Genomic DNA, 14,156 nt, shown 5'->3' on the forward strand with positions numbered 1-14,156 from the left:
TGGAGCCCACATGCTGTTTTCCTTCCCCATCCCCCTCAGGGCTCTGGGTGAAGTGGGATCCTATCGGTCTCCAGGCACAGGAGACCGTGCTTCATCCACATCTCCTGTGGAGCCTGCTGGATATGAGCCGGGTACCGTTCAGGGATATGGCCCTGCTTCTGTAAGGTACTCTGTATCCCTGTGGGGTCCGCGCACAGCAACACTGCAGCTTTGCTGGGTGTGCTAGTACGCCGGGGACCGCGGCGCTGACAGGGTTTAATGTGCCATTACACACTCAGCGTTACTGAGTGTGTTTATGTTTAGGGACCGCCGCGCTAACCGCCGCTGCCACAGAACACTGTGGCGCGGCTGGGACTTGTAGTGCGCCGGGGACTTCCGCGCTGGCCGCGCTTATACGGCGGCAGCGCTTATTACTATAGTCCCCGGCTTGACTTGCGGCCTGGTCTCCTTTTCCTCCCGCCCTCACCCCTGACAGGCAGGAGAAAGGCGGGACGCTGCACAGCACGAGCAGCACGGAGGGCTGGAGCATGCTTTGCATACTCCATCCCTCTCACTGTGCACAGTGCAGGCACCAGTTCCCGCACTTTCTAGGCCACGCCCACGACTCCCCTCTCTCCTCAGGACGCCGGCAGCCATTCCTGTCAGCTCCTCGGACGCAGCAGAGGGGGACAAGGTCTGGGGGACCCAGGCAGGGACTTCGGTGGCCTCACAACCGCTTTTAAGCGGGTGGTAAGCAGCACCTGTGGTGCCAGCCCCATTGTGCAGTAGTGTAACTATACAATTTACACTGTATGGTGCACAGTTCATTCTGGCTATATACCCTATTGTGTTGCTTAGGGAAGATAATAGCATGGCGCCCACAAAAGGCAGGGGTGCCAAAACACAGGCTTATTATGCTGCCTGCGCCGCATGTACGACCCCGCTACCGGCAGGTTCCACTGACCCTCATTGTGTACAGTGCTCGGGCCCTGTGACACTTGCTCAGCCAGAGCCTCTGCTAAGAGGGGCCCAGGGGGAGCCACCTGCTGACAATGTCCAGGTGACAGGGACAGAGTTTGCAAAACTCTCTGACACTATGGCTAAGATACTAGAAGCCTTGCAGTCCAGGCCGATATCTCAGCACAGGGACTCTGTTGAATCTGTGTTCCCTGGGCCCCCTCAGTTGGACCAACAATGTCCTCCCGGGGTATCTCATAGATCCCGGGCTGAGGGTTCTGACACAGACCCCAGCCCCAGACCGACTAAGCGAGCTCGCTTAGATTTTCCCTCAACATCATCATATTGTTCAGGGTCTCAGCGAGGGGAATCTCGGATTGATGAAGCGGAAACAGTTGATCAGGATTCTGATCCTGAGGGCGCTCTCAATCTTAATACTGCAGACGGGGACGCCATAGTGAATGATCTTATTGCGTCCATCAATCAAATGCTGGATATTTCTCCCTCAGCTCCTCCGGCAGAGGAGGCGGCTTCTCAACAGGAGAAATTCCGTTTCAGGTTCCCCAAGCGTACACCGAGCATGTTTCTGGACCACTCTGATTTCAGAGAGGCAGTCCAGAATCACCATGCTTGTCCAGATAAGCGTTTTTCTAAGCGTCTTAAGGATACACGTTATCCTTTTCCCCCTGACGTGGTTAAAAGTTGGACTCAATGTCCCAAAGTGGATCCTCCAATCTCCAGACTGGCGGCTAGATCCATACTTGCAGTGGAAGATGGGGCTTCACTCAAAGATGCCACTGACAGGCAGATGGAGCTCTGGTTGAAATCCATCTATGAAGCTATAGGCGCTTTCTTTTGCCCCAGCATTCGCAGCTGTTTGGGCGCTGCAAGCTATCTCAGCAGGTCAAGCGCAAATTGAAGCAGCCACACGCACGTCCGCACCACAAGTGGCGTCCATTACCACTCAGACCTCGGCATTTGCGTCTTACGCTATTAATGCTGTCCTGGACTCTGCGAGCCGGACGGCGGTTGCAGCCGACAATTCGGTGGTACTCCGCAGGGCCTTGTGGCTACGGGAATGGAAGGCAGATTCTGCTTCCAAAAAGCGATTAACCAGTTTGCCAATTTCTGGCGACAGATTGTTTGGCGAGCGTTTGGATGAAATCATCAAACAATCCAAGGGAAAGGATACATCCTTGCCCCAGCCCAAACCGAACAGACCCCCACAGAGGAAAGGACAGTCGAGGTTTCGGTCCTTTCGGGGCGCGGACAAGTCTCAATTCTCCTCGTCCAAAAGGCCTCAGAAAAATCAGAGGAACTCCGACTCATGGCGGTCTAACTCACGTCCTAAACAGACCGCCGGAGGTGCCGCTACCAAGGCGGCTTCCTCATGACTTGCAGCCACTTCACACCGCATCCTCGGTCGGTGGCAGGCTCTCCCGCTTTTGCGACATCTGGCTGCCACAGGTACAAGACCGGTGGGTGAGAGACATTCTGTCTTACGGTTACAGGATAGAGTTCAGCTCTCGTCCTCCGGCTCGATTCTTCAAAACTTCTCCGCCTCCCGAGCGAGCCGATGCTCTTTTGCAGGCGGTAGGCACTCTAAAGGCGGAAGGAGTGGTGGTCCCTGTGCCGCTTCAGCAACAGGGTCACGGTTTTTACTCCAACCTGTTTGTGGTTCCAAAGAAGGACGGGTCTTTCCGTCCTGTCCTGGACCTGAAACTACTCAACAAACACGTGAAGACCAGGCGGTTCCGGATGGAATCCCTCCGCTCCGTCATCGCCTCAATGTCCCAAGGAGATTTCCTCGCATCGATCGATATCAAAGATGCTTATCTCCACGTACCGATTGCTGCAGAGCATCAGCGCTTCCTACGCTTTGCCGTAGGACACGAGCACCTGCAGTTCGTGGCACTGCCGTTCGGCCTGGCGACAGCCCCACGGGTCTTCACCAAGGTCATGGCTTCAGTAGTAGCGGTACTCCACTCTCAGGGACACTCAGTGATTCCTTACTTGGACGATCTGCTGGTCAAGGCACCCTCTCAAGAGGCATGCCAACACAGCCTCAACGCTACTCTAGAAACTCTCCAGAGTTTCGGGTGGATTATCAAGTTTCCAAAGTCAAATCTGACACCGGCCCAATCGATAACATATCTTGGCATGGAGTTTCATACTCTAGCAGCGATAGTGAAACTCCCGCTGACCAAACAGCGTTCACTACAGACAGGAGTGCAATCTCTCCTGCAGGGCCAGTCGCACTCCCTGAGACGCCTCATGCACTTCCTAGGGAAGATGGTAGCGGCGATGGAGGCAGTTCCTTTTGCGCAGTTTCATCTGCGTCCTCTTCAATGGGACATCCTACGCAAATGGGACAGGAATCCGACGTCTCTCGACAGAAACGTCTCTCTTTCTCAAGCAACCAAAGCTTCTCTTCGGTGGTGGCTTCTTCCCACTTCACTATCGAAGGGGAAATCTTTTCTACCTCCATCCTGGGCAGTGGTCACGACGGACGCGAGTCTGTCAGGGTGGGGAGCAGTTTTTCTCCACCACAGGGCCCAGGGTACGTGGACTCAGCAAGAGTCCTCACTCCAGATCAATGTCCTGGAAATCAGAGCAGTGTATCTTGCCCTGAAGGCTTTCCAGCAGTGGCTGGAAGGCAAGCAGATCCGAATTCAATCGGACAACTCCACAGCGGTGGCTTACATCAACCACCAAGGCGGGACACGCAGTCGGCAAGCCTTCCAGGAAGTCCGACGGATTTTGATGTGGGTGGAAGCCACGGCCTCCACCATCTCCGCAGTTCACATCCCAGGCGTGGAAAACTGGGAAGCAGACTTTCTCAGTCGCCAGGGCATGGACGCAGGAGAATGGTCTCTTCACCCGGACGTGTTTCAGGAGATCTGTTGCCGCTGGGGGATGCCGGACGTCGACCTAATGGCATCCCGGCACAACAACAAAGTCACGGCATTCATGGCGCGATCTCACGATCACAGAGCTCTGGCGGCAGACGCCTTAGTTCAGGATTGGTCGCAGTTTCAACTCCCTTATGTGTTTCCTCCTCTGGCACTGTTGCCCAGAGTGTTACGCAAGATCAGGGCCGACTGCCGCCGCGCCATCCTCGTCGCTCCAGACTGGCCGAGGAGGTCGTGGTACCCGGATCTGTGGCATCTCACGGTCGGCCAACCGTGGGCACTACCAGACCGTCCAGACTTACTGTCTCAAGGGCCGTTTTTCCATCAGAATTCTGCGGCCCTGAACCTGACTGTGTGGCCATTGAGTCCTGGATCTTAGCGTCCTCAGGATTGTCTCAGGAGGTCATTGCCACTATGAGACAGGCTAGGAAACCAACGTCCGCCAGGATCTACCACAGGACGTGGAAAATATTCCTGTCATGGTGCTCTGCTGGGAGTTTTTCTCCCTGGCCATTTGCCTTGCCCATTTTCCTGTCTTTTCTTCAGTCCGGATTAGAAAAGGGTTTGTCACTCGGCTCCCTTAAGGGACAAGTCTCTGCGCTCTCTGTGTTTTTTCAGAAGCGCCTAGCCAAGCTTCCTCAAGTACGGACGTTCCTGCAGGGGGTTTGTCACATCGTGCCTCCTTACAAACGTCCGTTGGAACCCTGGGATCTGAACAGGGTACTGCTGGTTCTTCAGAAACCACCGTTTGAGCCAATGAAAGATATTTCTCTCGCACGCCTTTCACAGAAAGTGGTTTTCCTAGTAGCAATCACTTCACTTCGGAGAGTGTCGGAGCTCGCAGCTCTGTCATGCAAAGCCCCCTTCCTGGTGTTTCACCAAGATAAGGTGGTTCTGCGTCCGGTTCCGGAATTTCTCCCTAAAGTAGTATCCCCCTTTCATCTGAATCAGGATATCTCCTTACCTTCTTTTTATCCTCATCCAGTTCACCAATGTGAAAAGGATTTGCACTTGTTAGATCTAGTGAGAGCACTCAGGTACTACATTTCTCGTACGGCGCCGCTGCGCCGCTCGGATGCACTCTTTGTCCTTATCGCTGGCCAGCGTAAAGGGTCACAGGCTTCCAAATCAACCCTAGCTAGGTGGATCAAGGAACCAATTCTCGAAGCTTACCGTTCTGCAGGGCTTCCGGTTCCTTCACGGCTGAAAGCCCATTCTACCAGAGCCGTGGGTGCATCCTGGGCTTTGAGGCACCAGGCTACGGCTCAGCAGGTGTGTCAGGCTGCTACCTGGTCGAGCCTGCACACTTTCACAAAACACTATCAGGTGCATACCTATGCTTCGGCAGATGCCAGCCTAGGTAGGCGAGTCCTTCAGGCGGCGGTTAGCCACCTGTAGGCCAGAGCCGTTACGGCTCTATTATGAGGTATTATTTACCCACCCAGGGACTGCTTTTAGACGTCCCAATTGTCTGGGTCTCCCAATGGAGCGACAAAGAAGAAGGGAATTTTGTTTACTTACCGTAAATTCCTTTTCTTCTAGCTCCAATTGGGAGACCCAGCACCCGCCCCTGTTTTTTTGTGTACACATGTTGTTCATGTTGAATGGTTTCAGTTCTCCGTTATTCCTTCGGATTGAGCATACTTTAACCAGTTTATAATTGTTTTTTCCTCCTTCTTGCTTTTGCACCAAAACTGAGCAGCCCGTGTGACCACGGGGGGTGTATAGGCAGAAGGGGAGGGGCTTTACACTTTTAGTGTAATACTTTGTGCGGCCTCCGGAGGCATAGCCTATACACCCAATTGTCTGGGTCTCCCAATTGGAGCTAGAAGAAAAGGAATTTACGGTAAGTAAACAAAATTCCCTTCTTTTTTGCTTTTTCATCCAAGAAAAAAATGAAAAAAATCGGACAAACTTTGATTATAAAATCTGACTGAACAAACTGACAAAAAAAACCCACTGCTGAAACTCAGACCAATTTTTTTGTTAAAAAAATCGCTGAAGTCTGAATGAGGCTGACACCAGGGCTGAGCCGTTAGAAATGTACTGACTCCATCTTTACAAAAACAAGTCACCATTAACCAGTTCATGACTAGAACATATACCCCCATTTCTACCAGTTCCTGACTAGAGCATATACCACTATTTTTTCACTAAGGCTATTTTGGGGTTTTATACTACATGTGCTCTTTAACTTTACTTGTTAAGATATTTAAGTATTTTTTTTTCTCACTTTTTAATTTACAACCACAAAGGCCTGGTAAAAATATTTCAAGTGACCCTGCGGATATCTGCAGGTTAATATGGTTTAGGCCCTGTCACACACAGAGCTAAATCTGCGGCAGATCTGTGGTTGCAGTGAAATTGTGGACAATCAGTGCCAGGTTTGTGGCTTTGTACAAATGGAACAATATGTCCATGATTTCACTGCAACCACAGATCTGCCAAAGATTTATCTGTGTGTGTGACGGGGCCTTTTGGATGATGCCAGCTGCAGTACTGAAAATGAAAATAAACTTTTCCCCCAGTAGGCTTTTAGTCATACAGGCGTGTCCGGAGAAATTGTTGCCACCGCTCTGGCACCTTCACTTCTTGCGGTGCAGTGTATTAGTGCAGAGCAGGCTGTCCACGTGTTGTGAGCGGTGTTAGCACCGGGGGCTACTGAGAGAAGTAACGTAAACGTTTTCCTCGAAGCCGCATTTCCAGTACATCGGCCAGGACCTTTCAAACAGTATTAAACTGCTGATTAACCCGATAGATGCAGGTTAAGAGCGTTATCAGACCTGACAGGAGCCTTATAATTGCTAAATTCAAATTGTCCGTATATTGATAGTCCCAACCCACAGTGTGGGCAGTGATGGATATACTGTATATACAGTATATTCTGGCCATATATTTATTCAGCGCTTCACATTTTTGCAAGTTTTTCACATTCATTTCTAGTAGAATTTTTTTCATGAATAATTTTGTCACTTCATTGGTGTATCATAGTCATGGGCAGTCCAACTCTTTTTGGTGATCCGGTTCCCATGGCCTCGTTTACCAAAAAGAGCCGACTCTTTTGGCTCGTTCCTGGCTCCCTATTAATTATGTGTTCACCACAGGTAAACACACATTTAATCTTTTGTTGACGATGCTGAAACCCCGCCTACCCGCTGCTAAACCCTGCCCACTCCCAACTGACCAATTACTTTGCTAAGTGGGCGGGGTTTTGCCCACCAAACACCCATTTTTTTTACGCCCACTGAGAGCCGTTTAGAGAATTTAGTGGCTCTCACTGAGGATCCAGCTCCTGTCAGTCACAGCAAGGAGCCGGATCTTTGGATCGGATTGTTCCCGACCGACACATCACTAGTGTAACAGCCTTTTTAGCATTTTTTTTTCACTTTACACATTTGGTCATCTTCATATATTTATTGCTGTGTTTGATACTTTTATATTCGGTATTTTCATTTTTTTTTTAATGGATGGCCAAGAATGCAAAAGTACAGTAAAATCCAGAATATATAACACAAGTTCTGAATGATATCAGGATGTCAGTTCTATCATCCTCCGCCTGCTGCTGAGATTGATCATTACAGGTTACTGATCACAGAACTCTGGATCTTTATATTAAAATACTTTTATTTTAGGGACTAAAAGACACTATTTTTTCTTTGTTTTGTCATTATCCATAGGAGAGATAGGGTTTTGGAGTTAATGGGTTCCACTTGTGTGGTGCATTGGAGAAGAAGACCAGGATGCAGAAAATACAGCATGTGACACCGCTGTGCCGTAACATATGCAGGCATTAGAGGAAACTGCGCCATATATGGCCAGGATTAATATCGCTTCTGGAGTGTAGAAAGTGACGTTATAGGCGGTGGATCACATCTTGGGCTTCACTGAGTACAGCGTACCTGATGTGACCTGATGGGCAATGGAATGCATCGTGGGATTCCACTTAGTGCAGCACGCCGGATGTGACGTAATAACAGAAGCCGAATTAAACGTCTATCATATAGTAGGGATGAGAAATCACGCACCCTAGAGAGTGGTGGGATGCAAATGCGTTTCAACAACTGCCTGCTAGCTGCGCATGCACGCTGTATGGAAAAACCGTATGTAAACGCATAATACTACAGATATAGCAGATGTAGAAATACCCCTATGAGTTATGGGCACAAATAGGCAGCATGATATTTGATGTGGACAAGAAGCACTGTAGATCTGGACTATAGATAGCGCAATAATAAGGGACAGACATGATTATACTCTTCATTAGTTGGGGATATTATCAAAAAATGTACAGGACAATAATACAATCTTGATCCCAATAAGTGCACGAACAATTTAAAAAAAATATATACAAGACCAAATGATCATCAATTTATAAAAAATACCAGTGGTCACTAGGGCCTATACCAGAAATGGAGGTTGTATGTAAAAGGTATGCTAAAGTGTAAATACCACTAGAGCTGGACAGACTTAATAAATCTAACAAAGCTTAATTGCTGGTTAAGGTCCTTGGGGCTGAGTATAAAGGCCCCGTCACACACACAGAGATAAATCTTTGGCAGATCTGTGGTTGCAGTGAAATCATGGACATATTGTTCCATTTGTACACAGCCACAAACCTGGCACTGATTGTCCACAATTTCACTGCAACCACAGATCTTTCGCAGATTTATCTCTGTGTGTGACAGGGCCTTAACTCAAGCCAAAAAATCCACCTGCTTTCCCTTAGCAATATCCTTTCATCCCAATCACTTTGTGGGATAGTTTACTTTGAAATGAAACAGTATATCGCTACCATCTACGGCATTAACATGATGTGCCAAAGGGGTCTCCCTGCCATGTCTAAAATCCCCAAGGTTTTCGCTAATATGAACCTGAAGTTGTCGTGTCGTTTTTCCTACTTAATCTTTGGGGCAAGTGTAGGTGCACAGCTACACTACACCAGTGGTTTTACAATTGGCAAAGTCGTTTTTATAGACCCAATTTGTAACAACACTTCTAAAAGTATTAGGAGTGACATGTTGGCAAAACTAAAGTTATCAAACCTGAAGGCACCCAGTGATATGTTGTCCAACCAGGTAACGGCTTTTTTATTTTTTATATAGAGAGATGGTTGTGTACCACATGACCTTGATAGATCTCCCCTTCCTTAAGATGACAGGGGGATACAAATATGAAACCAGAAGTATCGGGATCTGCCCTGAGAATCCCCCAATATTTTCTGAGGATACTTGTAATGCAATCAGTTTGGTCATCATAAGTACCTTTTAGCCGTGTGATAGGTTCAGATGTTGGTTTAGGTGTAAGGATCCAATCTTAGTGCGTGTTTATTTAAATCCTGATTGAATGAATTCCCTAAAGTGGCCCCAATTGTGGAACCTTCTCTTGAAATTGGCAACCGTATTCTGACACTTCACCAAAGAGGAGCAGTTCCTTTGCTATCTAAGCGACTGCCTCTTTAGTAAAGGAAAGTTTTGTTTCCTTGAAAATGTGAGGTGATTATAATAAACCCATTTGAGCTAAGAAGTATAAATTCCGATAATCTGTATCATGTAGAAATTTAAGAAACATGAGATTAGGTTTTACTGATTATTTAGCTTTTAAATGTTACAGCAGCATTACTTCAACTGAATCAAACGTGTTTTGCTGCTATAACGTGGTCAGATCGTGCCTGTATTTATCTATAAAAGAGCTATTCAAACCTTTTCCCAACCCAATTTGGTGTTCAAACAACTACATTTTAAATCATCCGCTCTCTTCCCCATACTTTCAACAATCCATCCTGGATTATTTTGAACTAAATGATAATAGTGAAGTCTTGGATACGACTCTCTTGTGTGCGCACAAAGATACTTAAGAGGTCAATTTATCAAACAATCATTCCACAATAATGATAAGCAGTTACTTTATACAGATATACAAAATAAACTTTGTACCCTCCATAATCTCAATAAATTATAATTTTCCAATGATCGAGCATTAGAGATATCCCAGCTTTAAAACCAACTGCATGCACATTTTTACCAACATTATTATTATTATTATTATTATTTATAGAGCACCATTGATTCCATGGTGCTGTACATGAGAAGGGGGGTTACATACAGAAAACATATACAAGTTTCAATAAACAGACTAGTACAGAGGGAAGAGGGCCCTGCCCTTTCGGGCTTACATTCTAAAGGGTTTTGGGGAGGAGACAGTAGGCGGGGTGTAGGTTGGGCGGCAGCTCCGCACGGTGGTGGGGCGGCAGCTCCGCATGGGGGTGGTCCGGCAGCTCCGCATGGTGGTGGGGCGGCAGCCCCGCACGGGGGTGGTCCGGCAGCTCCGCACGGTAGTGGGGCAGTGGGGTCATTGAAGGTTATAGGCATTTCTGAACAGATGAGTTTTCAGGTTCCGTTTAAAGTTTGCAAGTGTAGTATATAGTCTGACGTGTTGAGGCAGCGAGTTCCAGGAGACTGGGGATGCTCGGGAGAAGTCTTGGAGTCGGTTGCATGAGGAGCGAATGAGAGACGGAGATCTTGGGAGGACCGAAGATTACGTTTTGGAGTGTAGCGAGAGATTAGTTCAGAGATATACGGAGGAGACAGATTATTGATGGCTTTGTAGGTCAGTGTTAGTAGTTTGAATTGGATGCGATGGAAGATTAAGAGCCAATGGAGGGATTTGCAGAGATGAGAAGCGGGGTGGTATTGAGGAAAGAGGTGGATCATTCGGGCAGCAGAATTAAGGATGGACTGGAGAGGGGCGAGCGTGTAAGCAGGGAGACCACAGGAGGATGTTGCAGTAGTCGAGGCGGGAGATTGAGAGCATGCACTAGCATTTTTGTAGATTAAGAATTGAGGAAAGGACGGATTCTGGAAATATTTTTGAGTTGAAGACGGCAGGAGGCGGTGAGGGATTGGATGTGTGGTATGAAGGACAAGGCAGAGTCCAAGGTCACTCCGAGGCACCGAACTTTGGGTGCTGGGAAAGGCGTGATGTTATTTATTGTAATAGCTAGATCAGGTAGGGAGTGTAGGTGAGACGGAGGAAAGATGATCAGTTCAGTTTTGGCCACATTGAGCTTTAGGAAGCGAGAGGAAAAGAAGGAAGATATAGCCGATAGGCACTCTGGGATTCTGGACAGCAGAGAAGTGACATCTGGACCAGAGAGGTAGATTTGAGTGTCGTCGGCATATAGGTGGTACTGGAAGCCATGGGACTTTATGAGTTGTCCCAGTCCAAACGTATAGATGGAAAAGAGTAAGGGTCCCAGGACAGAGCCTTGAGGGACACCAACAGAGAGATGGCGGGATGAAGAGGTTGTGTGGGAGTGGGAGACACTAAAAGTGCGGTTGGAAAGGTATGAAGAGATCCAGGATAGGGCGAGGTCTCTGACACCAAGGGAAGAGAGGATCTGTAGTAGCAGGGAGTAGTCGACAGTGTCAAAGGCTGAGGATAGGTCTAGAAGTAGGAGTATAGAGAAGTGGTTGTTAGCTTTGGCAGTAAGTAAGTCATTTGTAATTTTAGTCAGGGCAGTTTCAGTGGAATGATGTGGACGGAAGGCGGACTGGAGGTTGTCGAAGAGAGAGTTAGAGGAGAGGTGGGAGGAAAGTTCACCAACATGAACAAACGCTAAAAAAGTACTGTCATTATTGGCACAGTAAGAAGCTCCCTTTTTAGCAAACAAAATCTTAAACCGCTCCATCCCGTATATCTTTCTTCTACTCATCTGACAAATGTAAATTAATAGATCCTCAGAACATTACCAATGAGTTTCCTAATTATCACAAATTATACATCTTGGAAACAGATACCAAAACTCTCCATCCGGATTACAAGAGCTTCCTTTCTGAATAAAATAAAGGTAACTCAATTGAATCCTGAACATACAAACTGTCTCCCAACCATTTACCTTTCAAGAAATAAAAGCTGTAGAGTTATTAAAGCTTAACAAAGCCCCAGGACTGGATGGTGTCACAAACGAATATGATAAGAAATATTAATTGCTGCAAGCTCCTTATTTAGTGAGACTTTAATAAAGCCGCTAAGACTAAATTGTATCCTAAAAAAATGCTTGTGGCTTTCATTATTACACTACCTAAGCCAGCCAACGTTAAAGACAATAACCCTTTAAAATTCAGATCTAAACTATACACTAAAGCCATATCTCTTAATCTTAATATTTTATCACTTACAGAACAGGATCAGGTGGGTTTTGTAAAAAGTCAAACTGCTGAAGGTACAGGTCACGTTACCAACATTATTTCTAAGGTGGGGTTTCGTGGAATGCCTTATTTGCTTCTGTCCTTGGATGCGGTGAAAGCATTCAATCGATTACACTGGGGTTACCTCCAAGAAGTGCTCATAAAATTTGGCATCTCTGGTCCTATCTCGTCCTCAATTATGGTACTTAACACATTGACCACTGCACAAATTTACTCATCAATTGTACTTTCTAACCCGTCCCTACTACAAATAGGTCACGCCAGGTTGCCCATTATCCCCTTTAATTTTCGCTTTATTAATGGAGCCCTTTGCCAAGTCAATTTGTTTCTCCAAATATTTCTGGCATGAAAATAGGCAAGGCTGATCAGCTGCAAACTAAAAAACAATGGAGATTTTACATGTATAATTAATGAATCTTTATTAAACAATTACAAAAATATTTATTAAAACAATACAAGATTTAATACAAGACAGGAATTGGACACAGTGCCCAAGCTAAACCTACAGAATATTATATATAATAGATTCAATCATCTGCTCAAATTGGTAAAGACATAAAGTACAGTGGTAAAGGGAAAATACATTTAATTCCCACAAGAGGTCGCCTGTGTAGCAACATCTAATCACAGCGTTAGTAATGAATATAAAGATTGTGCTCATGTAGAGAATATCATGGTAACTTGCACTCTTAATTATAATGTGTTTGCAACAAAGTTGTCTTACCCAGTAGTCTCAGGGGTATAAGCAGGGCATGTGGACTGAAGGGAAGAGCCTGACAGCCGTTTCTCAGGCGGATTGTCCGCTTCTTCTCAGAGGTTTGTGATAGTCTCCATAGCCTTGCAAGACCTTATAAAAGGACCTGTGAGTGACCACGTGATCAATTACGTAACACACGTCACCGAGCATGCGCTCACCACTCTAATAATATCAGAGGATGCTGTTGTAGAGGCCTGGCTTCACAGCGTTGGCGTCATAGCAGTGTAGGTCACATGAGAATCACATGGTCACATGGTTTATTACCACTGTGATCGCACATCATCGAGATTGCTCCTGATAACAGGAGGAACGCGTCACCTCCGCACACAGGGGCAACCTCAAGAAGGAAAGTGCTCATAGTGGTGTCGCGGGGACTAAATGTGCTTAATACATTGCCACAGCCAAATCAGCACACACATATACAATATAAGAATCAATCTAAATAGATGCACATATTCCTCAAAATGTAAAGATAAGTAATAGTAATAATACTATAAATATGTATGTCATAATTACAGTATAGGCAGTATGTGCATGTATGTAAAACAGCATCATACTAAAAATACATCCATTGTGCTGATAGGTTGTCGAAATTCCTAAAAACCATTCATCGTTTGGACCAAAAAGACGCACATTAAAGGACCAGGAGGAATGATTTCATGAGGTCTTAATAGAAAGGAAGGTGCACATCAATACAGGCAAGACACCCCAATATAGGGTAATAAAAAGGAGGTAAGAAAAACATATAATGAAAAGAACACACGTGAAGAGGATATTTCAGATATTTAACTCAGATGGTCAATCATAAAAATGAGGAGAAACTAAAGGATTTGTTTAGTCCATCCGGAGACATAGTCCCCAGGGTAACAATCCACCTGGTAAGCGTTGGGCCAGGCGTTTCTTGAGATTGCCCCCTCTGAAGACTCCATGTATAACAGGTCTGAGGGAACTAGGGTTGAAGTTATGAGTTGTCCTAAAATGTCGCTGCAAAGTTTTGTGTCGAGACATCTTACACCATTTTTGTCGCAACTATGTCCCTGACGTGTGGTCCCTTGTTCTGATCCGTAACTCCCAAGATATTACGATATACACCTGCGGACACCCATACGTCGCATGGTATATCACATGTGTTGTACCGCATGTGATATACTCCCTGATGTTAGTGTCGCCTGCCATCTGCCAAGGAAAAAGTAGTACCTCTGTCGATGTTATTGCAAGCCACACAGTATCCGCATATGTAACAGCCTTTACATGGATTAATGGATCCAAACAAATTGGGAGTCGCAGGGATATAGTGACTAAAAACCAATAGGTCCCTCAAGTTCCTGGAACGCCTCAAGGTCA

General features: G+C 46.4%; 1 long non-coding RNA gene across 1 annotated transcript in view; it reads right to left on the reverse strand.

Annotated features, from left to right (window-relative positions):
• LOC142267237 (uncharacterized) overlaps positions 1–12,937 on the reverse strand; it is a 57,981-nt gene extending 45,044 nt beyond the window's left edge. Inside the window, exon 1 of the long non-coding RNA XR_012733163.1 lies at positions 12,780–12,937. This is a non-coding gene — a long non-coding RNA (uncharacterized LOC142267237). The remainder of the gene's footprint in view (positions 1–12,779) is intronic.
• Between the last annotated feature and the right edge of the window lie 1,219 nt (positions 12,938–14,156).

This window comes from Anomaloglossus baeobatrachus, unplaced genomic scaffold, assembly GCF_048569485.1.
Source record: "Anomaloglossus baeobatrachus isolate aAnoBae1 unplaced genomic scaffold, aAnoBae1.hap1 Scaffold_2940, whole genome shotgun sequence".
Lineage (NCBI taxonomy): Eukaryota > Metazoa > Chordata > Amphibia > Anura > Aromobatidae > Anomaloglossus > Anomaloglossus baeobatrachus.